General features: G+C 44.0%; 1 protein-coding gene across 6 annotated transcripts in view; it reads left to right on the forward strand.

The window, feature by feature from the left end:
• The first annotated feature begins 2,394 nt into the window (after positions 1–2,394).
• The window catches only part of PCMTD1 (protein-L-isoaspartate (D-aspartate) O-methyltransferase domain containing 1), a 61,133-nt gene continuing 36,889 nt past the window's right edge, over positions 2,395–26,638 (forward strand). For 2 of the 6 annotated variants that reach the window (XM_057531736.1, XM_057531737.1), the window contains exons 1-3: positions 2,504–2,645; positions 19,161–19,227; positions 23,787–23,868. The gene's annotated coding sequence lies outside the window, so the exon portion shown is untranslated. Of the gene's footprint in view, positions 2,646–19,160; positions 19,228–23,786; positions 23,869–26,638 lie in introns of all 6 variants that reach the window. The other 4 variants (XM_057531739.1, XM_057531738.1, XM_057531742.1 and 1 more) reach the window with 4 other exon arrangements.

Raw genomic sequence — 26,638 nt, forward strand, 5'->3', positions numbered from 1 at the left:
CTGTACTGAAAATAGTACAAGGAAATTTAGTTGCAGAACAAAACAGTTCCATATTTAGTAGGATTTAGTCCTGGATTTTCCCCAGACATTGCAGGTCAAATGAAAGATACAAGGAAATTCTTTCAGGCCTCAGACCAGACTTGGCACTCACTATAAACCATAACCAAGGCCCATTATGCAACAGAGGTGTTTGCAAATAACTAGGTGATTTAAGGTTAATCTGGGCAACACACGAAGACCTCCAATCCTGAGGCTGAAGAGAACATGCAACAACTCTTGCCATGTCTTTGGGAAATGTGAACTCCAGGATGGTGACAGTAGTTTGTATTCTGAATTTGGTTTAGTTTAATAAGCATTTGCTGAATGCCCTGCCAACTACACACTGGCATTCGCCATCTACCTTTACAAGAATTAAATCATGAGCCGCTGCAGCTGCTGACCTTCAACACCCCCAGAAAAGAGCTCAGGGTGGAGATCAGGAATCAGGCGTTCTGTGCTCCGGGAAAAACTGGCGGAACAGGCTTTCAGACAGTCAGATATTCTCAGAAGATTTTATGAGCCCAATTCTTGCATCTCCTCATACCTAGAAAAGCACTAAAAGCATAAACAGTGACATCAGCTCGTGACTAGCAGCCAGCCTCTGCCAAAACGTGTGTGCACCCTCTTCACTAAAGTCCTGTATGACACTGACCGTCCCCTACCTCTTCGGGGCAGTTTCTCAGAGCTATCTGAAAAGCTGTCTCCCGGACTATAGTACTGATCTTCCCCCAAATAAAACTTAACTCACAACTCTCACTTTGTGCATTTGTTTTCAGTCGACAGCCTTCTGCGTGCAAATAACAGAGCATTTCTGATATTACAAGGCTCCTGCCTACACAGGATTCTGTATTCATGAAGTATGCACTCTGGCTATTTTCTGCTTAATATTAAAACTGAAGCAACCTGGTGTGAAGAATTAAGTTACTGCAGCAAGTGTTACTTTCCTGTTGCCAGGACCACACTCGCTGCAACACTGGACCAAGCGCTCTAGGAATAAGTTGTCTTATGGGCATCTAGATTAATCGAAGTCTAAACAAATCTCTAAATAATTCTGGATGATGGGACAATTTAAAATTGTATCAGCCATTCAACAACTGCAGAGGACCAGTCTTGCGGGAGACCCTGTACTGGGTGCTGGAGAGCAGCAGGGAACACCATGGGCCTGCGCCCAGACTTTGTGGATTACACATCAGTAGGAAGGCACACACTCACCAGAAGTAAATTATGCACGAGAAGTGCTAAATGCAGGCGTAATCAGAAATGGTCTGAAGGTGGAGAACCCCGGGAAGACACCGAGCTGTCGGCCGATTTGCTGTTGAATCACTCACCCACAAGAACAGCACTTGGTCCTGTTTGCTAACTACATCCTTACTGGTAGTCTTACTAAAAATGACATGTGGTCAAGTTTAATGCAGTTGCGGAAGAAGAAAAAAAAAAGTCTAGAACTCTGAAAAATTCCTCTTGCAGAATGGGTAAAGTAAATGCATAAAGAAATGAAGGGGAGAAAAGAGGGAAAATGCTGTGGCAGGTGATTCATGATTTCAGCTATTTTCCTAACTTGACCATTGTTACTTACTTAGCTTACGGTAGGAGACTTTCGGGTGCAGAAATTCCTGCTTGGGAATTTCAGAAAGCGAACCCTGTAAGACTGTTCCGTGACCCCATCACGGTGAGTACACAGTTAGGGCCCCGGACCAGGAATGCAGGGGTCAAGGGCACCGCAGATGGAGAGACTGCAGGAGGAGCGGAGCGGCCGCCGGACCTGCATTCACACTCCATTCACTGCAAACACAGTTGCTGAACTGAACGCCGACCAGCTCTTAGCAACTCTGCTCCGTCTGCGAGCTCCTCCCTAGGGACCTCGGCTCTGACCTCGCTTGCAGGGTTTCCGCCAACAGTATCTGATTTAACCGCTTTTGCACACAGACAGCCACGGTGGGAAGCAGCGCGGCATCCAGGGCGCTCTAACTGTTCACCCGCGGAGGCAGCCCGCGGACACGGTCCGCACGTCTGCAAGGCCGGCAGCCGCGGGCAGAGCCCTCCCGCCGGGCAGCCCTCGGCCCCGCCTCCTCTCCCGGCGCCGCCCGAGGTGGGTGCAAGCCGCCCGCCGTGACGGACGGACAGGCGCCCACACGCCGCCAGGCACCGCGGAGCAGCACCAGCTCACCGACCGGCCCCAGCTCCGGAAACAGCCGCCCCACGCGGGGGGCGGGGGCGGGAGGGCGGCGGCGGCGGCGGCGGCGGCTGCTCTCGCGGGATCTCTCTCTGCCTCCGTGTCTTCGGGCCGCATCGAGACCTCGCGTGGTTTGGGCTAGGGGCGGGGCGAGCCGAGGGGCGGAGTCGGATGGGGCGTTCCCGGGCCTTGTTGACTTCAGCGCCCTCGCGGCGGCCCTCGCGCCCGCCGCCGTCCGCGCATGCCCGGTCCCCGCCGGCTCGGAGGCCGCGGCGCTCGGGCTTCCCCAACCAGCGTCCGGGCCCCGCCCCTCCCCCCGGCGGCGGCGGCGGACGTGTTGTTTTGGCGGCGGCGCTGGCTGCCGCGGAGCCAGCCGAGTCCCAGCGCCTCACCTGCGCCCGCTGCGGCGGGCCCACCGACCGCCTCGCCACAGGTAAGGCCTTCGCCCCGGGCTGGGGGCGGGGTCGGGGGCCAAGGGGCCGGAAGGGCCGAAGGGGGCCGAGGGATTGAGGGAGTCAGGGGGTGGTCGGGGGCCGGGAGGGAGGGAGGTCGGGGCCGGGCGGCCGAGGGGGCGGGGGGAGGCTGGGCCTGGGGGTGGAGGCGGGTCTGGGGCCGGGAGGTCGGAAGGGCCGAAGGGCCGGGGGTCGGGGTCGGCGGCTGAGGGTTCGAGGGGGCCTGGGGGCTGAGGGGAGGCTGGGGGCCGCGGGGTCCAAGGAGGCGGAAGGGCCGGGGGGCCGGGCCCGGGCCCCGCCGCCGCCGCCGCGACTTTGTTGTTGTCGGCTTCGGAGGAGGCGGACCTGCCCGCGGCGTCTCGCGCGGCCTCGGCGCTGCGGCTGGAGGGGGTCTCGGGGGCTGGAGCGGCGCCGCCTTTTCTCGTTTTCGGGTCTCGGTTGGGCGGTTACTGCTGTAGAGTGCGGGCTCGTCCTCCGCCGGAGTAGCGGGGACCCAGGCGTGGAACCGCACGGGGAGAAATTTTGCGAATCCTATTATTTTTTTGTTTGTTTGTTCCCCACTTCCAGAACTGTGTTTCCATCTGTCCTCTTCTTAAAATTTAGAGATCCTAACTGTGTTTTTTAAATTACACATTGGCATCCTTTGGGTACGGAGGAGGAAGTACGGTCTTCCCGATAGTTTCTGCTCGCAGTTTGTTATGTATCATTGTTGCAGAAGTACTATGTGCTCTTTAAGGAAACACAGCGCAGCCACACAGTGACGAAGTGTGTCCTCCCCCCGCGCCGGCCCCCCACCCATCTCCCCCCCGCTTACTGCCCAGGGGAACCAGTCTGCAAGTGTGGTGTTTAGCCATTGAGGATTTGTCTGTGCGTGTAATAAATATGGTTTAAAAACACAGTTGTCCCGTTATTGTAAATCGACTATACTTCAATAAAACCAAAACAAAAAACAAAATTGGGATCGTATATAGTATATAGTTCTTATTGGCTAGTTCTACTCATGGTTGTTTCTCCATTTTATGACGTACCTCATTCTTTTAAAAACCTACAGAGCTCTATTCTTTTAATCGATGAACATTGTCGTCCATAGTTCTGTAATCTTTTAGCTTTTAGTTAGCTTTTAATAAGGTCTACAAACTAATGTTTTGAAACATAATGTGGTAGAACTTTCAGAATGTCTGCCAGTTGGGGATACTTACATATTAGGAAGTTGAGTAATATGTTTACATAGAGCTTAATGGTAGCTTACAGGAGGCCTGGGTGACTTCATAAAGCAGGTTACTAAAATACTTCATTTTTTGTTTTTTTAAGTGCATTTTTCAGAGTAAACTTAAATTCCATATGCTCAGTTGAAAACAGATTCAGTCCCTCAAATGTGAACTGGCCCCTGTGTGACGAAGAGGTAAAGGTAGGAGGCCAGTGGCCCGCAAGTCTGTGTCTCAGGCAGGTACACCATAGGGAGTAAGCTGTTAAGTGGAGGGATGATAGCGGCTGCTTACTGTTCAAGAGGACGGGAAACTACGGAATCTCTACTACACTTGATATTTCTGCGCGCAGAAGAACTGGAGGCTTTGTTGATCTAATCACCGCCTTGTATCTATTAAAAATGTGCTGTGCATTCATCTTGGTGCTGGCTTCCAGGGAAAACAGAACTGAGTAAGGTAATCACAGAGAACCATGTGGTTCTCAACATGTATAGCCTGAAATCTGAGGCCCAGTTGTGTAGCATTTTATTATTTGGGAAACTGTGTTTAGAAGGAATCAAAAACATCCGTGGCATTTTTAGTTATCCTTGCTGGTAATAGAATGCTCTTTCTTATGTATTTCTCATAACATAGGTGGCAGTCTCTCCATTCTATGAGTTTTTAAACAGAGGCTCTGAGAGATTAAACTGGTGAAGACCCCACTGCCTTTTTAGTGGTGCTGACTGCATTAGACTCAGGCCTGCTTCATGCTTCAGACATGCTTCCAAGAACCTGCTTTTTGCTCTGCTGTGCTGCCCCCCATTAATGAAAATTACCTTACAAAATTACTGATCTTAGAGTTTCCTTCTCTTTTTTGGCTTGGAAACGTTCCTTATAAAGTAGAGACATAAATATAATTGTATGCATTGAAAAATAATCTAAAGGATAATTAGTGTGAAACTCTAACAATATCTATTTATTTTTAATAATTTATTTTTATTTTTGGCTGCTTTGAGTCTTCGTTGCGCGCAGGCTTTCTCTAGTTGCGGCAAGTGGGGGCTTCTCTTCGTTGCGATGTGCGGGCTTCTCACTGCGGTGGCTTCTCTGGTTGCGGAGCACGGGCTCTAGGCGCGTGGGCTTCAGTAGTTATGGCTCATGGGCTCAGTAGTTGTGGCTCACGGGCTCCAGAGCGCAGGCTCAGTAGTTGTGGCGCATGGGCTTAGTTGCTCCGCGGCATGTGGGATGTTCCCGGAGCAGGGCTTGAACCTGTGTCCCCTGCATTGGCAGGCGGATTCTTAACCACTGCGCCACCAGGGAAGTCCCTCTAATGATATCTTTTAGATGAGGTTTCTGATGGTGTATTATTAAAATATTGAATTCCTTGAGGTGATGCCACTAAGCAAGAAGATGGGGGATTGTGTTACTTTAGTTTTCAGTCACTCCATTTGATGCCATGCTAAATTTGGATGTCATAGTGAATTGTAGCTCTTACAGATGCTTTTATTCCTTATAGACTAATCTCATTTCATTTAGTATTATTTTTATGAACCCCATTACACTCTTTGTAAACTAATATGAAAACAATACAAAGAGGGTCCTAAAAAGATTGAAATTTGCTTATTTATTTTGGCCTCCTAAAACTGCATCATGACAGGCAGTTTAATAGAGTATATGTCATAATATTATGGTTATTGATCTGTTTTGGTTTTCCAGCAGATGTGACAACTGTGTGGTTTAAAGAAATACGGCACGTACTGAAGTTAAAAGTATGATCAGTTGTAATATGTATTTGAGAAGAAACCCACATATAGGAAAATATTTGAGCTTTTATTGTTGGCATTTGTTACGGATGGTAATTAGATTCACATTTAAATGGCATATCTGCCATCACTTGTCTCTTGGACAACTTAAACTGGATGTGAGTGGGTTTTATAGTTGTGGGATACAGAAAAACAATTCAGCACCAGTGAGATGTCTTTAGAATACGTTAGGACTTCCAGCTGTTGGAGGATGGGGAATCCAGTTCTGTGTGTGCATAGTCTCAAAAGTTAATAGGAGAGATCTTGTGGCTGACGGGGAGAAATACAGAGTTTTCCAGTTTAGCCTAAAAATCCTTTTGGGGTGGCATACATTCATGAGTAGCCATCAATAAACTATTTAGGGCATATGAATGGTAACAAAAGCATCAGCTATGATCTAGAGTTTAAAATCTAGATGAGATTTAAAAGCTAAGTATGAAAGAAGTCTTGTGGAATTGCCTAAGGACCTGTTCACTGATAGCTCTGTTTCTAGGGAGAAACTAGTTAAGATGCAAGAGAAGCCAAAAGAGAGGGGAGATAATCTGAGAGCTGGCCCTCAGAGTAGACAGAGGGAAAGGGGGGTCCTCAAAGAGTCAGCTCTGTGGTTGGAGGTCAAGGGAGATAAGAACTTAAAAGTTATAGTTCTTCGAGATACTGAAAGAAAGTCTAATTACGATTATTATGCTGTGGGAGCTGTGTCCTGCTGGGTGTTGAGTTGGAATAATTAACACTTTGCGGTAGCGTGCGGGCTCTTGTGAGCCTGTAGTAACCGCAGTGCAGTGAGTCAGTTCAGTGCGCGACCTCAAGTGCGGTGAGCATCTGGGAGCTGTGCAGTGTGAAGTGTCGCGAGGCCCTTGTCTCCCCTGTTCCTGCCAGAGGCCAGCGCCTTGGACTCGCTGTCCCTGGGGCCTTTTGTTTATTTTCTCATCTCACTCACGTACATGTGTTACCTGAGACAGAGTTCTCGTCTCCCTTTTTTGGAGCTGTGTTTTCTCCTTTCTGGCCGCCTCAGGCCCCTGGATCCCACTGTTCATTCCCTCTTTGCTGAGGCCCCAGTTTGCATCACCAGCTTCATTTTCTTTCCAGAGCTTCAGACTTGCCTTTGGTTGTTTTCCTTGACAAACTCTTTAAAGTGGCTGTCATTTTGTTATCTTGAATCAAATAGATTCAGAATTGAAGTGTTTTCCTTGCAAATTTAATTCTTTTTCCTTCATTTACTTGTTTATGTTAATGATCCTCACATTTTCTTAGTCATCTAGACTCAAAATCAAAGGACACCTTTGATTCTTCACTTTGCCCTTTCTTATAAATGATTTGTCATTTTATTGCATGTGGTTCCTGATTCTCCTGCCTCTTTTCCATTTTCCCAGCAGTTAAGTAATTTTAATCCCTTTGCTTCAACTGCCATTAACAGGAGACATCTCTAATCTCTAGGTTTTACCATCCATCATGTTTGCTGCTATCAAATTAATTGTACTAAATGCAGCCCTGATCATTTTTTTTTCCCTGCTTGCAAACAAAACCAAACCCCAGAACTTACGGAGGGTTTCTTCTGACAGCCACTGTGCTGGGTGCTTTGTCTCATTTGGTCCTCGTAATAGTTTTATGTTGTAGGTGCTATTATGCCACTTTACAGAGGAAGAAATTGAGACTTCATGAGCCTGAAGGAGTTGCTAGTAGGTAGGTGAACTGGAGTTGGAATCCCAAGCATGTCTTGCAATTTTGTGTTCTTGACCTCTGTGCTTCCACCGCGTGGCCCTGATCGACTCTGGAATACAGTCCTTGTTCTTCACCTTTGCCTTTTCAGAACTGCATTACATGGCTCCAGCGCTCCTTCTCAGATGTGTTCCTAGTTTTATTCAAACTTCTGGTTTCTTACGCATTTTCTTTCGGAGTTTCCTCCCTTTCCTGTCTCTACTTTTTGAGGCCCTCCTTGTGGAAGGCTTGCTGATGCGCTGTATTTCCCTAGGGCTCCTCTTCCCCGTCTGCGAGTAAGGTCTCCTCTCATTCATATAGTTGCTTAACCTTGTGATGAGAACTTTCTACTCTGAATTTGTTTTTGAGTACTCTAACAGTTGTAATTGGATTAAAAAATGCTCGAAAACAGAAACCGTGTGTTGTGGATGCTCAGGAGATGGGTGTGAACGAATATGAACATGGTCTCTGGTCACCCACCCCGTTAATGGCAATTTAAGTAGTATTTGATTTTAGTTGGTAGATGACACCCAGCAGCTTATTGGAGTTTTTAATTTTGTGTATGTGATAAAACCAGATTTTCTTGTTGTAGGCTATCTAATGAGTTCAATTTTCGGATTCATTTCTAGGTAATTATGATAAGTTGTTTTTTCTTAAAAATTCAGTTTTTTTTTTGTATGTACGTGTCTGAGTTGTTGACAGTTGTACATATGTATAATATATGTATATAAATTCTTAAAATTAATGGTTTGACATTTGAATTCTTTTCGATGCTGTTGAATTAGACATATTGAACTACAATACAAATGAACTACAATATTCTCATAAGCTCTCTGGCCTCACACCTTTCTCTGTGCTTATGTAGATACGGGCCTATTCTGCAGTGTCATTTATTCCTTTTTTGTGACACCAGGAAGCTCCAACTTTTGGTCAGCTGAAATGCCCTCACACAGATTATACATCAGTCTGCTTCCTGAAGAGTTCATGTGAAATTTCAGATTATTTTGAATCTACCAAGGTTAATGGTTACCATGCAAAGGTTAAAATTTTATATTTCTCTTATATCTGCCTCTGCATCTTGTATTATAGTATAAGTAATACAATATAAGTATTATATTAAGTAATTAGTTTCTGCTTTATCATATAAAAATATAATCCTTTCTGTTAGGAGTTGAGAATGTAGGATATCGTGGTGATGGTGATGGGGGGACACATTTGGGGTTTCTTTTTGGAATACTAAATGTATGATTATAAAAGAGTGAGATTGATTCTCAGACTAATTAGTCAGTCTTCCTGCTCTCGACTTCATAAAGGATTAAAGTAATCACAAATACTTCTCTAAAGATAAAAGTTTTAAGCAAGTTTAAAATAAATGATTTTGAAAATAGGTACTATAGTCCCATGGTTCAAAGTTTAAGTGCTATGAAAAGTTTATAGACTGAAAATGACTCCTCAGCCGCCCATTTTCCCCCCTGGGAGGTAGCCACTTATCTCTGGAATGATACAAAAGAAACCATTTGTATACGAGTAAATTTGAATAAATACTCTTTTTCTTTCCAGTTAGGATGAGGTTCATTGCAAACAGTTTCACTTGCATTTTTCACTCAGTGTATCTCTAATATTCCGTAACAGTAAAGAATTTCTTCATTCTTTAAAAAAATCTTTTTGCAGCCTCAAAGTATCTGCTATATATTGCTACATATATAGATTGTATATATTATCATTTATTTAACCTTATTCCCTACTGATGGACATTTAGATTGTTTCCAGTTTTCTACTGTTATACCCATTGAGGCACCCGTTTGAAGGAAGAGAAATAAAAAGATCTTTCTCTCTAGGGAAAAATAAAAATTGAAAACTGAAATGGATGTTTCTTGGGGAATGAAATGGTTTCCTTTTCAGGCCTGATGATTAATGGTAAGCGAAGGATGGGACCATGTGAAGGTGCTTGCTGGAGTCCCTGGTGGATGGTTGGGTGGGAAGAGGAGGAACGGCAGTGGTGATTGGCAGCAGCTCCCAGGACCAATTGTCTGCTCTGGGCGAGGCCATCTCTGCCTGTGTTCAGAAGTTCTGTGGTTGGAAAGGATTCTTGATATCTGGAAACTTGTCTCTGGGACTGTGGCCTGTAATAGTATATTTAACATAGGAAATCTGTTCAGGGAATGAACTAAGATCCCTGGGTGTCATCTAGAAGGAAATGTCATGGCCAACAACACAGTATTTTTTATGAGGTCATTAAATTTTTTACTGTAGTATTATTGTATGTTCAGACATAAGATTTAAACTACTGAAATAAATGAAGTTTAACAAATTCCTCCTTCAGCAAACCTCTGCCATCCACATCGGTTGCTCTTGGGTTGTTTGGGTAATAATGGCTTTTTAACAGTGTGGTGTGAATCCTTTCAGACTTTATGTACAAACAGAAATAACATTCATGTATCTTAAAAATGTCAGTCAGAATCCTATTGAATAAAAAGTCATGGTAAGAATGATGAAAAGTCAGAATTGAATGTAATAACAAGTGAATAAGGTGATGATGGGATGTCAGGTAAATAATGAATGCTCCTTGATACCTTCTGACCAAGGGTGCTATAAATACAGACTGTTATTGTATACAAGTGTAGCAGCTGCTAAAGTTGTGTAGCTGGTCTATCAGGTTACTCCTAACAAGTCATTTAAGGTTTCCCAAGCTGTGCCTTTTTTTTGTTTGTTTTTTAAACATAGTAGATATGGCTTACTGAATAGGATGAGTTACCTTTTCTTTGTTATTTTTCAGTCATTCTGTCCTAAATACGGGATTTGAGTGTTTTTCTGATAGGCATCAAAAAATTAGTTTTTAGGTGTTTGGTAGCTGTGTCATTTCTCTTTATGCTCATACTGTATATGCTGCCTGGGTCCACATGGCTCAGGTTTTTGTAACAAGGGTTCGTTTGCACTGACTCATTTCTGAACACCTATGATTCTCTTTTGGTCACTTATACACACTTTCCTGGCCATCGTAGAAATAATAGGTAAAAAGGTCATTTGTCTTTGTTCATCCCCAGATCCCGCCACATATAATAGCAGTAAGAATTCCTTGTAGAAAGACTAGAAAATATGGATAAAAAAGAAACAGATTGTGGGGAATGTAATCACCCGGGGTGTGTGTCCTCTAGTTAATTCTGAGAGATTTCTGTATTAATGAGAACACCAACTAGAAAAGCCCAGCTTTATAAATCCTGCTGCCATATAAGGCAAATACATTTGGTGATACAAGCATGGAAAATGTGAGTGCTTGAATTTTCTCTGACCTGGATGCTTTGCCAGGTAACCAAGGCTGTGGTAGGGCCTCAACTTAGCATGTCAAGTGATTTGTGCACATGAACGGCCAAGTGCTGAGTGGTTTAGCTGTTGGTGGTGGGAGCCCCACGTGTGGCAGTAGGTGGCTTAGTATCCACCTGTATTGCTGTTCCTGGTTTAATAATTCAGAGCTTTTATTCTGATTGTGTATCATTGTATTTTTGTAATCTGTCTTTAAAATACTGGATCTTCAGTTTATTAGAAAGAAATATTTAGAAATGCCGTAGCTCAAAAACAAACACAAAATGAACCTTTCTTTGTTTGACAGTATTTCGAAGGATGGTGTATTTTATCCCTGTGACTCCTGTGAGTCCTGGTACTCTTAGTCTCCTGTTTGCATTGTAGTCTCTTTTTAAAAATTAAGTAATTAATTAATTAATTTTTGGCTGCGTTAGGTCTTCGTTGCTGCACACGGGCTTTTCTTTAGTTGCGGCGAGCGGGGGCTACTCTTCATTGCGGTGCTGTGGGCTTCTCATTACGGTGGTTTCCCTGGTTGTGGAGCACGGGCTCTAGGTGCGCTGGCTTCAGTAGTTGTGGCACATGGGCTCAGTAGTTGTGGCACACGGGCTTAGTTGCTCCGTGGCATGTGAGATCTTCCCGGACCAGGGCTTGAACCCTTGTCCCCTGCATTGGCAGGCAGATTCTTAACCACTGCGCCTCCAGGGAAGCCCCCTGCATTGTAGTCTCTTGATGACTAGGGTGGATTTTTAAATTCATGGTCATCTTGATACTCAAATATAAGAGAAGATTTTGGAACACATGAAGGTAGTTACTACAGTTTTAGTTTTAAGAAAAAGCCTGGCAGTGGTCTGTAGTGATTTAACATGTATTGTAAATACCATTGTGAAAGAATTACTTCAAATACTTCTAAACCATTTTAATGGTTCAATGGACTTGACTTTTTTCCTGCAAATAGAGTAATTTTGAACCTTTATTCTTTTATGAACCAGAGAAATTAGAAGTGGCAAAAGAAAGATTTAGGCTTTTCTGCAGTGATTTATATAAATATCTGTATTGTAACTGTTCCTGAAATTGGTTTGATTCTGAAGGAAAGGGAGAGATCACCATGGTCTTAAACTAGTTGAGCCACCTTATTGTTTATGGCAAAAAAGCTTTTTGTAAGCTTTCTGTTTCTTGTTAAGAACTTGTTCAGTTGTCGCTGTTTAGTAATCATCGCTGGTTTTATTGTGCCTAGATAGTACATCCTGTATGTGTTTGGGACCACACCTGCATATGCACGTGCGCACGGACATCTGCCGTGCACGGCTCCAGGAGGCCCCATTCACACAGACACAGAATGATTGCCATTCCCTGCGCTGCCTCAGGAAGTCTCAGACTGTGTGTGACTGATGCTCCCTGGAACGGTGCAGTACGAGATGCTAATATCTTGGTGCTTTAACATTTTCACACTTTGGTATAACTTTCCCTTTATTTAATCTTTACAACAGCCTTGTCAAAGAGTATCTTGTCTGGTGAGTATCATTAGTCTCATTTTATAGATGCATGAACTGAGATTCAGAGTTAGTTCCTTTTCCTGAATCTGCTGAATCTGCTTTCTTTCCTATGAAATGATCTGCGGTCTTTAAGGACAAAGGGCTTGGTGTGAGAATAGACCTAGAACTCAAAGCCCATTCTGCCTCCTAAGGAAGTTAGGTAATCCCTTTCCTTGGAAGTAATACTGTTACATGGAGTTTTGTTAAGATTAAATGAATTAAAATGGCAAAGCTTTATATGCAGTAAATGCTCAACTAATGACAGTTGCACTAATGATAAAGGTAGTAATGCCTTATGAGTCGCACACTGCTTTTCAAAGATCATGAGATGAGTCGTCACTCGGCAGAGCGAGGGACTTGCACAGCAGCAGTGTCCATTTAAACGAGAGGCCAGCCTTGGGAGCAACCTCACGTCAGTGCTGTGTCGGGTGTGGGGGGGTCAGGAGTAGCCGGGGAGCCGGGACGCGGGCGCTGGGGAGCCGCCTTAGGCGCGCTTGTCCTCCGTTCGTTTTTAGTGATAACACGCAAAGCACCACCTGTAGGGCAGTCTGTTTTTACAAGGGTGCTCCCTCTTGAGGCTAACCTGGAATCATACTACGTTAGAGTTTGAGCAATTTTGAATCTGCTGCAAAAATCCTGACAAGTACCAACAGCTGAGAAAAGGTGCCAACTCTCACGTACAGGGTCTTAACTCACGCTGAACTGAATTTTTGTCAGCCCTCAGAATGAATCTGTGCAGTGGCTTCCCACTCCTAAAAGTAAGGGCAGGAATTGAGCAGATTTGAGCCCTAAGTGGTTTTAAGCTTAGGCACAATTTCTGCCAATGGTGTAGCATATTAGGAATGCTCAAGTTTTTTTTGTGATACTGCTCAAGGGTTAGGACTGGGCATACATTTTCATTTATAAGAAAAAATGATTACATGCCTTGAGAATAACCAAACCAAAAAATTGATGGTTTTATTCGTTGCGGTTTCCAGTTAGTACTTCAAATTGAATTGCAGGGTCATCTTTAAAGTCCTTGTATAGTCTGCGGTATAGTTATTGTTGTTTCAGGGGACTTCGGGTTGTCTTAATGTGACTGTGCCTTATCTGTAAGAGAAAATGAATTCCATGTTCTGTCAAGGAATATGAGCGTATCTCTTGCCGCTGATTATCCTTGTGATCTCTTATTCTGTTTCCTGTATCTTAGGTGAGTAGAATGGATTCAGTCCCCAAGTGTACAGATACAATTCCCTGTGGAGCAGCATTTGGCTGTAGACTTTGGGCAGTGTGGTAGACAGATAATGCCCCCTTCCCCAGGGTGTTCCTGCTTTAATTCCTGGACCCTGTCAGTATGTTACCCTGTATGGCTCAGGGGAATTAAGATTGCTGATTAGCTGACTTTGATAGGGAGAGTGTCCTGTGTTACCCTGATGGGCCCAGTGTGATCGCAGGGCTCCTTGAAAGTGGACGAAAGAGGCAGAGCGAGGACTCGGCCTGACGCGGCTGTGAAGACGGAGGAAAGGGGCGTAAGCCACAGAAAGCAGATGGACACGGGACTCCTGAAAATGCAAGAGTGACCCCCTTAGAACCTCCAGAAGGGAATGCAGCCCTGCCTGCACCCTGATCTTAGCCCAGTGAGACCTGTGGTAGACTCTGACCTCCAGGACTGTAACATAATGAACCTGTGTGGTTTTAGGCAGTTTCATTTGCGGTAGTTTGTTAAGGCAGTGATAGAAAATGTATACGGGTAATAATACATTGTGATCATTTGATTCCTTAGTGAAATGATTGCTAAGCAACCCCTTCCCCCAACAGAATATTTAGATGACATTTACAAAGCTGATAAAAAACTAGTACTGCTGTGTTTATTTTTATTTAAAAAAAATTTTTTAAAGGCTTGGTTTAGAGCATTTATATTAGTGTTCTTTTTATTTATTTATGGCTTTGTTGCTGCGCTTGGGCTTTCTCCAGTTGCAGAGAGCGGGGGCTACTCTTTGTTGTGGTGTGCAGGCTCTAGGCACGCGGGCTTCAGTAGTTGTGGCCCGCGGGCTCAGTAGCTGTGGCCCGCGGACTCTGGAGTGCAGGCTCAGTAGTTGTGACTCGTGGGCTCTAGAGCGCAGGCTCAGTAGTTGTGACGCATGGGCTTATTTGCTCCACGGCATGTGGGACCTTCCCGGACCAGGGCTCGAACCCGTGTCCACTGCATTGGCAGGCAGATTCTTAGCCACTGTGCCACCAGGGAAGTCCTACTGCTGTTTTTATTTTTTAGTTTTTTTCTACTGCTGTTTTTAAATGGGGGTGGTCTTGAGCCCTGCCAGGTGGGATTTTCTCTCATTTTTGCAGCATCCTGGAGACACCTCTGAGTTTTTGGAGCTTCGTCCTTTCTTTATATTGGGTAGGTGAATCAAAATGGTGTACAGATGCTGTTGAAGTTGGGAGAACCACAAGTATGAAGACCATCTTCATACTTGAAGACTTTGAAGTTAGTTGTAGTAATCTAGCTAAAATTGATAGGGATGGTGATAGAATGGAATTTTCACTGAGAGCAGTGGGAGTAATGGAAGAGAGTAGCTACACTGCAAGGTGGGGGGCTGTGTAGAAGGCTTTGGATGTACTGTATTTGCAGTGATGGTGGGGACCCCCGGCCCTGTGAAATTAACCTAGTAATTTATTAAATGCACTGGAAAATTTGTACTGAAGAGGAGGGTGATTTTGAATCAGCAGAGCAGGAGAAAGGAGAAATACATACCTGCCCTCAAAATCCTGAGGCAGTACGCTGGAGGAAGACATGGACAAAATTAACAGCTATTTAAGTCGCTTTTCTGGCAGACAGAAGCTGGGGTCCTTGTGAATTTGCTACATGGAATCCTTCCAGTTTGGGGGAAAGAGTCTTGTATTTGAAGAAGTTGTATATACTCTTCGTTCTCAGTAGGAAAGAAAGACTGTCCCTCTGCATTCACTGTAAATAGACATAAATAAATTTCTACCCTAGGCTCCCCTGCTGTAAAAAATGGAAAAAATGACATTAAGGTAGTTGGATAAGGTAAATTATTATTTTTGAAAATATTTTTGTTTTTCCAGAACACATATACCTCCCCACACAACACACATTAAAATAAAACTAAATGCTCTGTAGAAACATACGGATGTCTTTCTGGCTATTCCTGCTCTTCTCTGGTGTTCAGTGTATCACATTTTTAGGGCAGCAGCAACGTTTATATGGCTTATTTAGCGTTTTTTACCGTTGCTTTCTTCCAAAATTATTTTCTGCTAAATGAGTAATACAACAAATCCATTGAATTCTTTAGGGCCTGTTTGTATATTTAGTTTTCCCTCTGTGTTCCTACAACTCTGGGACTGCTTTTTCCAATAAATGTTTTTTGATGGTCTTCTTTCAATTTGAAATGCCACTGGCAAGAAAAAGTAACCTTTACTATTGCTTATCTCTGGCATTTGTTTCAAGAATTTGGCTTTGCTGTTTCCCTGTTCCTTCATTCCTTTGTGGGTCTCTATTTTTAGCCTGCCTACCATGCCTACATGAAATTTAATGAGTTTTTCATTGGTTTTATTCTGTCCTTTTCCAGGTGTGCTAATAATTATTGAAGTCTCTACAGGGGAAACAAGGGAACCAGAAAGATGCTGTGTTTCAGTTAACAAGCTCATGTTTAAGCTGACTCCAGTAGCTGAGGCTACCAGGCATCCTTCTGTCTAAGAGTGTGACCCAGTGATGGATCTCCTGAGAAGGAACTTTTAATTAATTAATTTATTTATTTATTTTTGGCTGTGTTGGGTCTTCGTTGCTGCGCGTGGGCTTTCTCTAGTTGCGGCAAGTGGGGGCTTCTCTTGTTGTGGAGCACGGGCTCTACGCGTGCGGGCTTCAGTAGTTGTGGTGCGTGGGCTCAGTAGTTGTGGGTTGCGGGCTCTAGAGCGCAGGCTCAGTAGTTGTGGTGCACGGGCTTCGTTGCTCCGCGGCCTGTGGGATCTTCCTGGACCAGGGCTCGAACCTGTGTCCCTTGCATTGGCAGGCGGATTCTTAGCCATGGCACTGCCAGGGAAGCCCCCCTGAGCAAGAGCTTTAAGACGGCGGAATTGGCGCCTGCTGCCCTCAGACTCCTGGTTGCTGTTGGCCGTCTGACTTCCCTCTGTGATCGTGGTGGACAGCTCTCACAGCACAGAAAAGCTGGTGACAAGTGTTTCACATCTTGCCAAGAAACTAAGATAAAACACAGTCACATACTTAGAAGTTTTAAAAAAAGGGGGGGTCGTTGCAGGATATAGCAACTCGCGTCAGATCCATGGGACCGTGGGTGTTTTGGCTGGCATAGTGTCAGGGTCTCGTGTATCCTCAGTTCATTTTACTGCCTAACTGTCTTTCGTTCTCTGATGGACGTGAATGTAGTCTTTCTGGTTTTCAGGTTTGTATGAGTCTAGTTTATACAGGAAAGGAAAACCACACGGTAATTTGAACAGGGAAAGTTTAGTGTGAAGAATTGTTAGCTATAATGGGATTGGCTAGTAAGTAAAGAGAGCCCTAAAGAATATAGAAATGACACAAGGAGCGGCCACTACTCCTGGGGCTGTGATTGAGCACGCAAGGAGGAGGCCCACCTGGGGCTGAGATCCAGGCCTTGTTGAGAGGGTGTGTGGCTCATTGGATGGCAGGGAAGTTGCTCTGGTGCCTCCTTGATGGAATTTTCCAGAAATCTGCTCTCTGGGGTATGAGGCAAAAATGTTAGAGAGGTGTTTCACCAGAGGCTGCCTTCCGCAAAGTGCCCAGGGCGGCCGCTGAGGGAGCCGGGTGCCGGGAACCCTCTTGCTCTGTGGGAGCCTGCCGAGACATGACTGGACCGTCCAAGGCCAGGAGTCCGCAAGCCGAGTGGGGCAGAAAGTTAGGGAGCGGAGCTGAGAGGAACGGAAGGCGGAGCAGAGTAAGGGCGGTGAAGCCTTGTTCGTGGGACCTGTCTGGTTTGGGAGGAAAGTGGTACTGGTAGGTGTTAGCAGATTGTGGCCCATGGGTTCAGCTGGGCCCGCTGTCTGTTTCTGTGTAGCCTACAAGCTAAGAAGGGTGTTTACGTTTTCAGATGGTTGGAAAAATACTAAAAGAAGAGTACTGTCGCATGATGTGAAAATTCTATGTAATTCAGGTTTCAAGGGTCCATAAATAAAAGTTCTGGGACATAGCCACACTGTTTGATTTATAAGTTGTTTGTAACTGCTTTTGCTCTAGAAGCACACAGTTCAGAAGTTGTGGTGGAAACTATGGCTTGCAAATCCTAAAATACTTGCTCTCTGACCTTTTGTAGAAAAAGTTAGCTCAAGGACTGGGGACACTGAAGATTAAGTGTAGTGGTAGAAGGATCAGCAAGTTAGATGTAAGATGTGCTTGGAGAGTGAAATAAGGATTCCTGGGGGCAGTGGGTGGGCAGGTCCTCAGAGATGAGACAGTTGCCGTTGTTGGAGTTTTGGTGCTTGAGCAGTTGTTGAAGGTGCCCAGGATGGTGGTGAGAGCTGGCGGCCGAGAACCTGCAGCTGAGATGCCAGAGTCCCCACTGACACTGGGGGAGTGGACACCTCAGGGTCCTCAGTGTGCGGGTGGGGAGATCCATGTGCTCAGATAGGAGAGTGGAGTGGGAGGTAGAAATGCACAACATCTTCTGCACCTTTTCCAACAAGAGTGAAAAGCAGTCGTTATCAATCTTCTAGGCCTTCTTAAACACGGAAGATTATGTATGTATATGTGTTTTCTATAGCTTCTTATTTTTATATGTGTGTGTGTATATATATGTCTATATGTATACACAGACACATATGTATTTTATATATATGTATTTTAAACTAGTATCGTGAGTTCACATTGATTCCTCCAGTTCCATCCAGCTCACAAGATATATCCTCACAGTCTTTCCCCAATCTTTCCATGCTTTGGTTTCCCTCAGAAACACCATAGGGTTATTGAGATCTCATTGACAATTGGCACCTAACATCCACAGTATTTTATGTGTCTTTATTATATTTTATTGCTAGATTTCTGTACATTTGATGAATGTCTCTTGAAATGGAAACATGTTCTTTTGTGAGAGGACTAAGTAGGTCTGTATTAAATCATAAAAACAGCTGTTGAGCACATGGTGTGTGTTACGGACTGTCACAGGCAGTTTACGTAGATTATCCCATATATTTCTCACTAATCCTGAGGTAGTTATTATTATTAATATTGGGTTTACCATGTAGTAGCTGAGGCCTGGAGAGATGGATTATGTTTCCTGAGGCCGCATAGCTGGGAAGCTGTACCATTAGGGTTCCGACCCAGAACCCACACAGTATCCTATGAGCCTTTATTTAAGTATTATTTTTATTTTAAAAGAGCACTTTCTGTTAGAATATGACTCATAATGAACATACAACTTGATGCGAAGTTACGATTTGATATACTAATGCTCATTCTACAAATGATCATTCTACAGATGATCCTTGTAAGGGTAGCAAAGAGTAAAGTAAAATTGTTATATTCCTCTTGCTGTGGCTTGAATTCTGACCAGAATTTCGCGTTGCGGAGGCTGTGACTCAGCACGGCAACCTCTGGGCCTATCAGAGTGCCTGAGACGAGGTTATCAGTGTTTGTTTATTAAATGAGGACATCATCAAGTAAAGTCTTTTTGTGCAAAACACTTAAAAATTAAAATATCCAAACGTAAGGTAGTACTATCTGCTTTGAGTAACTTTTTGTTGAGGGAACATTTAGTGTTTTAAATACGCTATTAATAAACATGATTTTACTAACCCAGTTTGACTACTGTTTATAGTTTGAAGACCAGTCTAATTTCATTTTAAAATGAAACGGTTTCTTACATTACTAGAGATCTTTAGTTCTGTGAATTCATTTTAGCCAAATTAAAAGTAATTTTTAAACATTTTTTCTGAAAATATGCTAACTATTTAAGAGACTGATTTCCTTGAGCAGAGACTGTGTGCACTGAAGCCATCCTTTGACATTCTTTCCTCAGCGTGCCTGTGTCGTGCTCATCTTGCCGGATCCGTGGTGAAGAAGTGTTCAGTGCAGCCTGGAGGGAGGTACTGAGCTATAGTTTTAAAAGCTTTTGCAAGCATTTTGATTGCTTAGTTTGGACAGTTTTCTCAAAATGAGAGTTATTAACTAAAGGAACCACTGATGACAAATTAATCATTTGAACTTAAGGTGAAGCTCTTAGCACTTACTTCAGAGCCCATAGCATTGTTATGGTCATCTTAGGACGACAGTTCATTTCTCAGAACTTCTTAAACTTTCTCTGGGTTGTAAGTAAAAATAAGGATAGAACTATTTGTCCCCATAAATGAAATAAAGCTATAGTATCAGTGTGGTGTGTGTGTGTGTTTGCATTTCTCAAGGGTCTCAGACCTGCATTTCTAGTCATTTTATTTCTGATAATGTGAATATTAGTAGTAGTGTATGACATAAGATCTATGAATAAGGCTGAAATATCTCTGTACTTAGGAAATCCAGAACAATTTACTCTTAGTTGGTTTTCTTCATTCGTATGGTGCAGGTAATACCACCTGTCCTGAAATACCCTAAGGTAATTATGATATTATGTGAGTTGGTACTGAAATATAACAAGGTGTTTTTGTTTTATGCAGCTTTTACTAGTGTCTGTCTGTAGATAAAGTGACCATGATGGACTTCAGAAAGATGCCATTTTATAGAAGTACCATATGACCCAGCAATCCCACTAATGGGCATATACCCTGACAAAACCATAATTCAAAGAGTCATGTACCAAAATGTTCATTGCAGCTCTGTTTACAATAGCCAGGACATGGAAGCAACCTAAGTGTCCATCGACAGATGAATGGATACAGAAGATGTGGCACACATATACAATGGAATATTACTCAGCCATAAAAAGAAACGAAATTGAGTTATTTGTAGTGAGGTGGATGGACCTAGAGTCTGTCATACAGAGTGAAGTAAGTCAGAAAGAGAAAAACAAATACCGTATGCTAACACATATATATGGAATCTTAAAAAAAAAAAAAGGTTCTGAAGAACCTAGGGGCAGGACAGGAGTAAAGACGCAGACGTAGAGAATGGACTTGAGGACACAGGGAGGGGGAAGGGTAAGCTGGGATGAAGTGAGAGAGTGGCGTGGACTTATATACACTACCAAATATAAAATAGATACTAGTGGGAAGCAGCCGCATAGCACAGGGAGATCAGCTCGGTGCTTTGTGACCACCTAGAGGGGTGGGATAGGGAGGGTGAGAGGGAGATGCAAGAGGGAGGGGATATGGGGAGATGTGTGTGTGTGTATATATATATATATATATATATATATATATATATATATATGTATATATGGCTGATTCACTTTGTTATAAAGCAGAAACTAACACACCATTGTAGAGCAATTATACTCCAATAAAGATGTTAAAAAAAAAAGATGCCATTTTATGATACTGGAAAACTGTAGTTAACCTACTTACATTCTTTATCTTTGCTTGGTAAAGCGCTTACTTAGACTTTCTGAAAGTTTTTAAAGGTGCCATCAAAATAATTTGATGTAATGACTGTCTCCCAGTTGAAAAACCAAAACCAGAAAAGATAAGCACTTGCTCAGAATCATCCTGTGTGACAAGGCCAGGCTTTGCGTTACACAGTATATGTTAATACACAGAAAGAACGTCTTTGGCGTGAGCTCATCTTCTGGTTTATTTTATAAGGAAATATTGGAACAAATTAGTGGAAGGGAACAGATACAAATCATCTGAACTGATGAGTATTGTCCTGTGTGAATTCATAATTTTTCAAATAAGCCCCACTTTGAAAGCATGACCCAAGAGGAGCTGAAAATATGTATGCTTTTCTCTCATGCTTCCCCATCGATCTCATTACGTCCTGAGAACATTGTCACTTAACGGACTGAAAGCGGACAGCACAGCTGCCATTTCAGTGTTCTGGTTCAGACTGTCCCCGAGTTAGAGGAGGTAAACAACTTGCAGGCTGGGGCTCCTGTGAGGACTGTTGTTAAGTGTTAAGGATTGTAGTATAGCACTTCTGAATACTTCTTGAAAAATTGAAAGATGTTAAGTAAATATCCTCAAACCTGATGAGGTTATTCCCCGAGGACTGGTTTTCTTAGGTCACAGACGCACGTGTATAGTGAGGGTGTTTGTGGTCTACGATGAGGGCTGTGCCCAGTGACCACGTGCTTGCGCGGCAGTGGTAGAGGTTTGACAAGGCCGTAGATTCAGATCTTTGAGTAAGAGGAGAGGAGGAGAGACTCCTGGAGCTATATGAAGTTCTGTAATTTTCAAAATAATAAGATTTCAGATTGAGTTGCTTCATATCTCTTCTTTTAAAAAAATGTATTTCTTTATCCCCTCATGTCCTGTACATTGAACTCTTCAGCGAGCCGCCACCTACTGCTTCTCTGTCCGTCTGTGAGTTTATGCTGTTGTCCACTGTCCCAGGTGGTGGGGAGGAGGGGGGAATTAGAAGAATGAGGGGCACTGTGGGGAAAGGCAGCGGGAGCAGCTCTGGAGTCGTGGGGTTGAGAAGGTAACTGAGAAGTCCGCATCTGTGAATATAGGCATCTTATCACTTGCCGAATGTCAGAGTATCTAGTGTGGACGCTTGAACAGATTTTCTTTCGTTTCTTCAGACTGTCTGTGGTAGTGAACTGAAGGGCTGGGGAGGAGACAGTGGCTTATCAGTTTGCCTTTCTTCCTGGTGCTCCAGCTTCAGGGTTCACACTCTCCCTCTAGAACCGTGTCTCACGGAGGCCACTCCCTAGGTGATAACTGCGCCAGATTCCAGAACTGGTCCTTCTTTGTGTTCCCTCTTTGGTCTTCTAGATTGAAAAATGAAAGTTTGGAATGTGCGTTGTGTCATAGAAGTGAAAGAAAGTGAAGTATTTACTGGATTTGTGTGTTATTAGGAGCTTTATATGTAGCACACTCTTTACTCTTCACAAATTGGTGATGTGATAATTATTTTTCCCATTTTATAGATAGGGAAACTGAAGATCACAGGTTAAACAGTTCGCCCGAGGCTGTACAGTCAGTAAATGACATCAGATGCTTTATTTCCGTCTAATCCAGGGGTCCCCAACCCCTGGGCCGCAGACCAGTACCGGTCCGCGGCCCTAGGAGCCGGGCCGCGCAGCAGGAGGTGGGAGGCGGGCGAGCGAGCCAGGCTTCATCTGCCGCTCCCCATCGCTTGCGCCCCAGCCCCCGGTCCGTGGAAAAATTGTCTTCCACGAAACTGGTCCCTGGTGCCCACAAGGTTGGGGACCGCTGTTCTCATCCATTCTTTCTTTGGAACCAAGAGTACAAAAGGGAGGAAAAAAGGGAAATGAGAGGTTGAGGAGAGGGAAGGAGATCTGAACTGAACATCTTTTCAGCTAAGAGAATGAAAGGTTCTTCTGGGTGAGAGGTCAGGAGCCTCTGGGCCAACTGTTGTGTTTCAGGAGGGTCCACGGCTTGACAGACCGGATTTGCGTGGTGGCTCACCCCTGCCGGCTGTGAGCTTGTCTCGTGGTCTTTGAACTTTGCTCAGACTTTGTTAGTGCTGCTCTGTAGGGATGCTGAAGAAACAGACTCCAGTGCCTGGTAGGTAGAGGTACATAGAGGATTGCATGTGTGTGTTATTAGTACTGAAAGAAGGGCAAGCTTTGCATTATCCTTGGATGTAGAGTTAATGAGATGTTCTCAGCAGCTTTTGGCATGGAGTAGCGAACCTTGGCTCACCCTATTTTTTCTTTTTCTTCCTTTCATAAGTCTCTGTGTTTCCTCGTGTTTTGTCTGTCATCATTGAGAAAGGTTCCCATGCAGTTCTCTCTGTATTCAGAGCGGCCTTGGTCCATGACTCCCACGGCAAGATCCTTGAGGGCTTGAGGAAGAAAGAGCCTATGTTCGTGCCCTCCAGTAGTGTGTTCTCCTTTGTTTGGGTCACCAGTCTCCCTCCCCCAGAGCTGGGTGAGCTGTGTCCCCACCTCTGCGGCGACAGGAGCACAAGGAGCGACCGCTGGCCACCGGCGCCGGGAAGGCCGGGAGGGGTCAGCCTCCAGCCTGTTCTCTTCCCGCCCTGTGGCGTCTGTCTGCCACCGGCTTGCTTCCTGCCTCCTTTGACTTGGCTTTAACCTTCCAGAAAGCATCCCTGAGCTGCCTGAAAGACACCATGGTATGGAATGGGGCTGCCAGTAGTTCTTTCCCACAGCCAGGTACATTGAAGTCACAGACCTAATGTTGAAAGCATGGCAAGCAGCTTTTGGAGCGCTTGGAGATCGTGTCAGGCGAGCGTACGTGAGGGTGCCCTTTGCTCCTCCGCCCTCGAGGAGCGAGCGCTGTTCTTAGGAGTAAGTGCGGCAGCTTCCTTCTGGGGCATGGCTGCTCAGGCTGTTCAGTCCTCGATTCTGACACTTTGTCCTGGTCTACCTTTACCCTTTCTTCTTTTTCTCAGAATCCTTATTTTGCTTTTATTGTTTAATGCAGGACTTGAACACCCCTAAATTTTTTTTTTTTCTTCTATGTTACAGAAAATGGCAGGAGTGGGGCAGAAAAAATTGTGATTGAAATGCTGAGGCTCAGACACTTATTCCTAGATAACTAAAACTCAGTTGTATTCAATGCAGGTTTAACTGATGCCAAAATAGCAGAGAAATCAGAGCCCTGGGGAACCTTAGGAATCAGAGACTTAGCCTCTTCATTTCACAGGTGAGGAAGTGATGGTCTGGAGGGTTGCCCAGAGCCATACAGCAAAGCTATCAGTGGGATCGAGGCTAGACCTTGGTCTCTTGACTTGTGTTTGGCACCTTTCCATGATCGAGATGGAATTATCTCAGAATTAACAAATGGCAAACGCATTCCATGACCTAAGGCTGTAATGGCTTTTTTAATACTGTTTGCTTTACTCATAAAAAATGAACTGTATTTCAAGTTAGGAGATTATTATTGTTTGCCTTACTCATAAAAAATGAACTGTATTTCAAGTTAAGAGATTGTTGAAGTATCAAAATATTCACTACAGATTTAACTTGCGAACTCCTCATATGTACATTGATTATAATCAATTTAAAATCTCATGGTCCAGTAGTCAGGGGATTGGTTACTTGGTGCATCTGTCTGATGGAATATCATGCCCCTGGATTTTAGAAGAATTTTTGATGGCACGAATAAATGCTTAAGACATATTAAGTGAAAGTCTGAAATAATATATACAGGTATAATACCAACATTGTGTTAAAAAAATAAGAATATTGATGCTTAGAAAGTAAATAATAACTGACTCTTCAAAGGTTAGGCTTATCAATAATTTTTATTTATTTTACTTGGTTTTCAGGTTTTCTGCAAATGCATATACTACTTTTATAATCAAATTAATGAATATTATAAAATGTAATTATAATTATACATAGAATTTATATGTACTCTGTGATTCATTTTTCACTCAGTTTTTCAGAACAATGTATATGATAAAATGACATCTTTGAAGCTCTGTAGTGTAAATTATTATTTATATTATGATCTCTTTTTTGTTCTGTGGTTTTTCTGCTGTAGACTTATTTTATTTGTTAAATGTATTTTTATTCCTTAGGAAACTATTCTCCATGTGTCTTTATTGTACTTCATCTGGTCTAAATAAATATATACAGCTGTCTTTATTTTTACCTTGTCAGTTTTGTTCAAATAATGCAAATACACAGTTTAGAAAGTTAAGTGATACTACGAGCCTTGGAGACAAAGCATAGCAGTTCCTGGCTTCACCTGTCCCCCCCCCCCCCCCCCCCAGGAGGCTCACACTCCAGAGGGAACTTAAAAAGATAGCTTTTACGTTCTGCTACAGATGAAGGGTTAGCTCCCATGCCCCCTTTACCTCCCTCTCATCCTCCCAGTGTGGTTAAATGACTATTCAAATTAAGTCAGCAATCATGTTTTCTGTTAGACTATGTGAATATTGCCTTCCGCAGACCAAATCATGTATTCCAATCCTAACAATCCCTTTCTCTTAACGGTTTTGGTTTTCCCTTAACATCCTGTTTCAGTCACTCAGCGCGCCTCTCACTGTCTGAAGTCCTTCCCTGGCTTGCCGCGTCTGCAGGAGGAGGTCCGGGCTCCATGTGCTGTGGCCTGCGAGCTTGCCAGGCCCCTTGGTCCTTCTGGCCTCCGGAGCGCTGCTTTCTGCCCCCGGGCTCACCTCTGCGGTGCTGTTTGCAGTGTTTGAGCGGGTGGATTGCCCCTGTCCCTTCTGCGTCCCGAAATGCCTTTCCTGCTTTCTGCTGTCTCTGCTTCCCAGGCCTTCTTTAGGCAACTCTTGCGGGCCTTCCATCCCCTCCCTTGCCCCGACCGTGTCTGGGCTGGGTGCCCCCTAACACCTTGTGCAGCTGCTGTGCTCTGTTCATCTGAGTTTGTAATTGTTTATGCCAGTTGCTTGCCACATGTGCTCTGGGGTCCTTGAGGTCTCCTGGGATCTTCTCAAGGGTCTGAGAGGTCAAGTACTGGGTTTTTCTACTATAACATCTGAAAACACCTAATGTTTTGCGAAACAGCAGGGCTTGTGGGAAAAACAGCGTTGGGGCATGCCACTCAAAGCCTGTGCAACCAGCTTACCAGCAGAAACAATACCAATCCTAATAAAATTTCTGGGACAGCTAAACCTCTACTGGGGTTTGCAGCTGGCATAACAGTCAGTCAGTCCTTCACAGCCTTAAACCCTAGGGTTCATCGTCCTCCTTTGACATTCAGGCCCTGGAAGACCATTTGCTTATGGATTATCATTTTATTTGCATATAGATGTCATTTTTATTAAAATTAAAAAATCTGAACCTGGGTATAGCCTTCATTAGTCTGTTGTTTCAATTCAGGGAAAACGTCTAAGCATTTTTACATCTGCATCCACAGTCCCCCAGATTACTTGAAGACACTGTACCATCATCTCATTGTCTTACATAGGAAGGTACTCTATTCCAAGCTTTTTGCTTAAAGTCTTTATGAGCTGCTACGGTGTGCCTTTAGTGTGTGGAAGCTTGTGCCTTCCTGTCACTTCAGAACACGAACATGTATTGTAAACCACCACACCTTCATTATCTCCACTTCATTACCGCGTATGCTGAACGTGTGAGCTCGTTTGTGTTGAAGAAGCATGCACTGCAGCAGGTTGTACCTCCTATTCCAGGAAGCCTTTCCTGCCTTCCTCCCTCCTGCATACCCTTTCAGCTTTCTGTTCAGATCTGTTTCTTTCCTACCAGACCAGAGAGAAAGGAGTCTGGGAAATCGCAGTTGGGCGCTACACCCTGTTGACAAGGTGATGTTTTTTCCAGCCTTCTGAGTGCCTGGTCTGTTGCAGTAGATCTGAAACACAGATGCAGTGCACTTTCTAAAATGGAAAAGTAATTAATACCTGACTGACTCTGCTGCCTACAGTAGATGTTCCTAAACTAGAGTGGACTCCTGGGTCTCTAGGAACTCAGGAGCCTTATGAAATTGT

This window comes from Balaenoptera acutorostrata, chromosome 17, assembly GCF_949987535.1.
Source record: "Balaenoptera acutorostrata chromosome 17, mBalAcu1.1, whole genome shotgun sequence".
Taxonomy (NCBI): Eukaryota; Metazoa; Chordata; class Mammalia; order Artiodactyla; family Balaenopteridae; genus Balaenoptera; species Balaenoptera acutorostrata.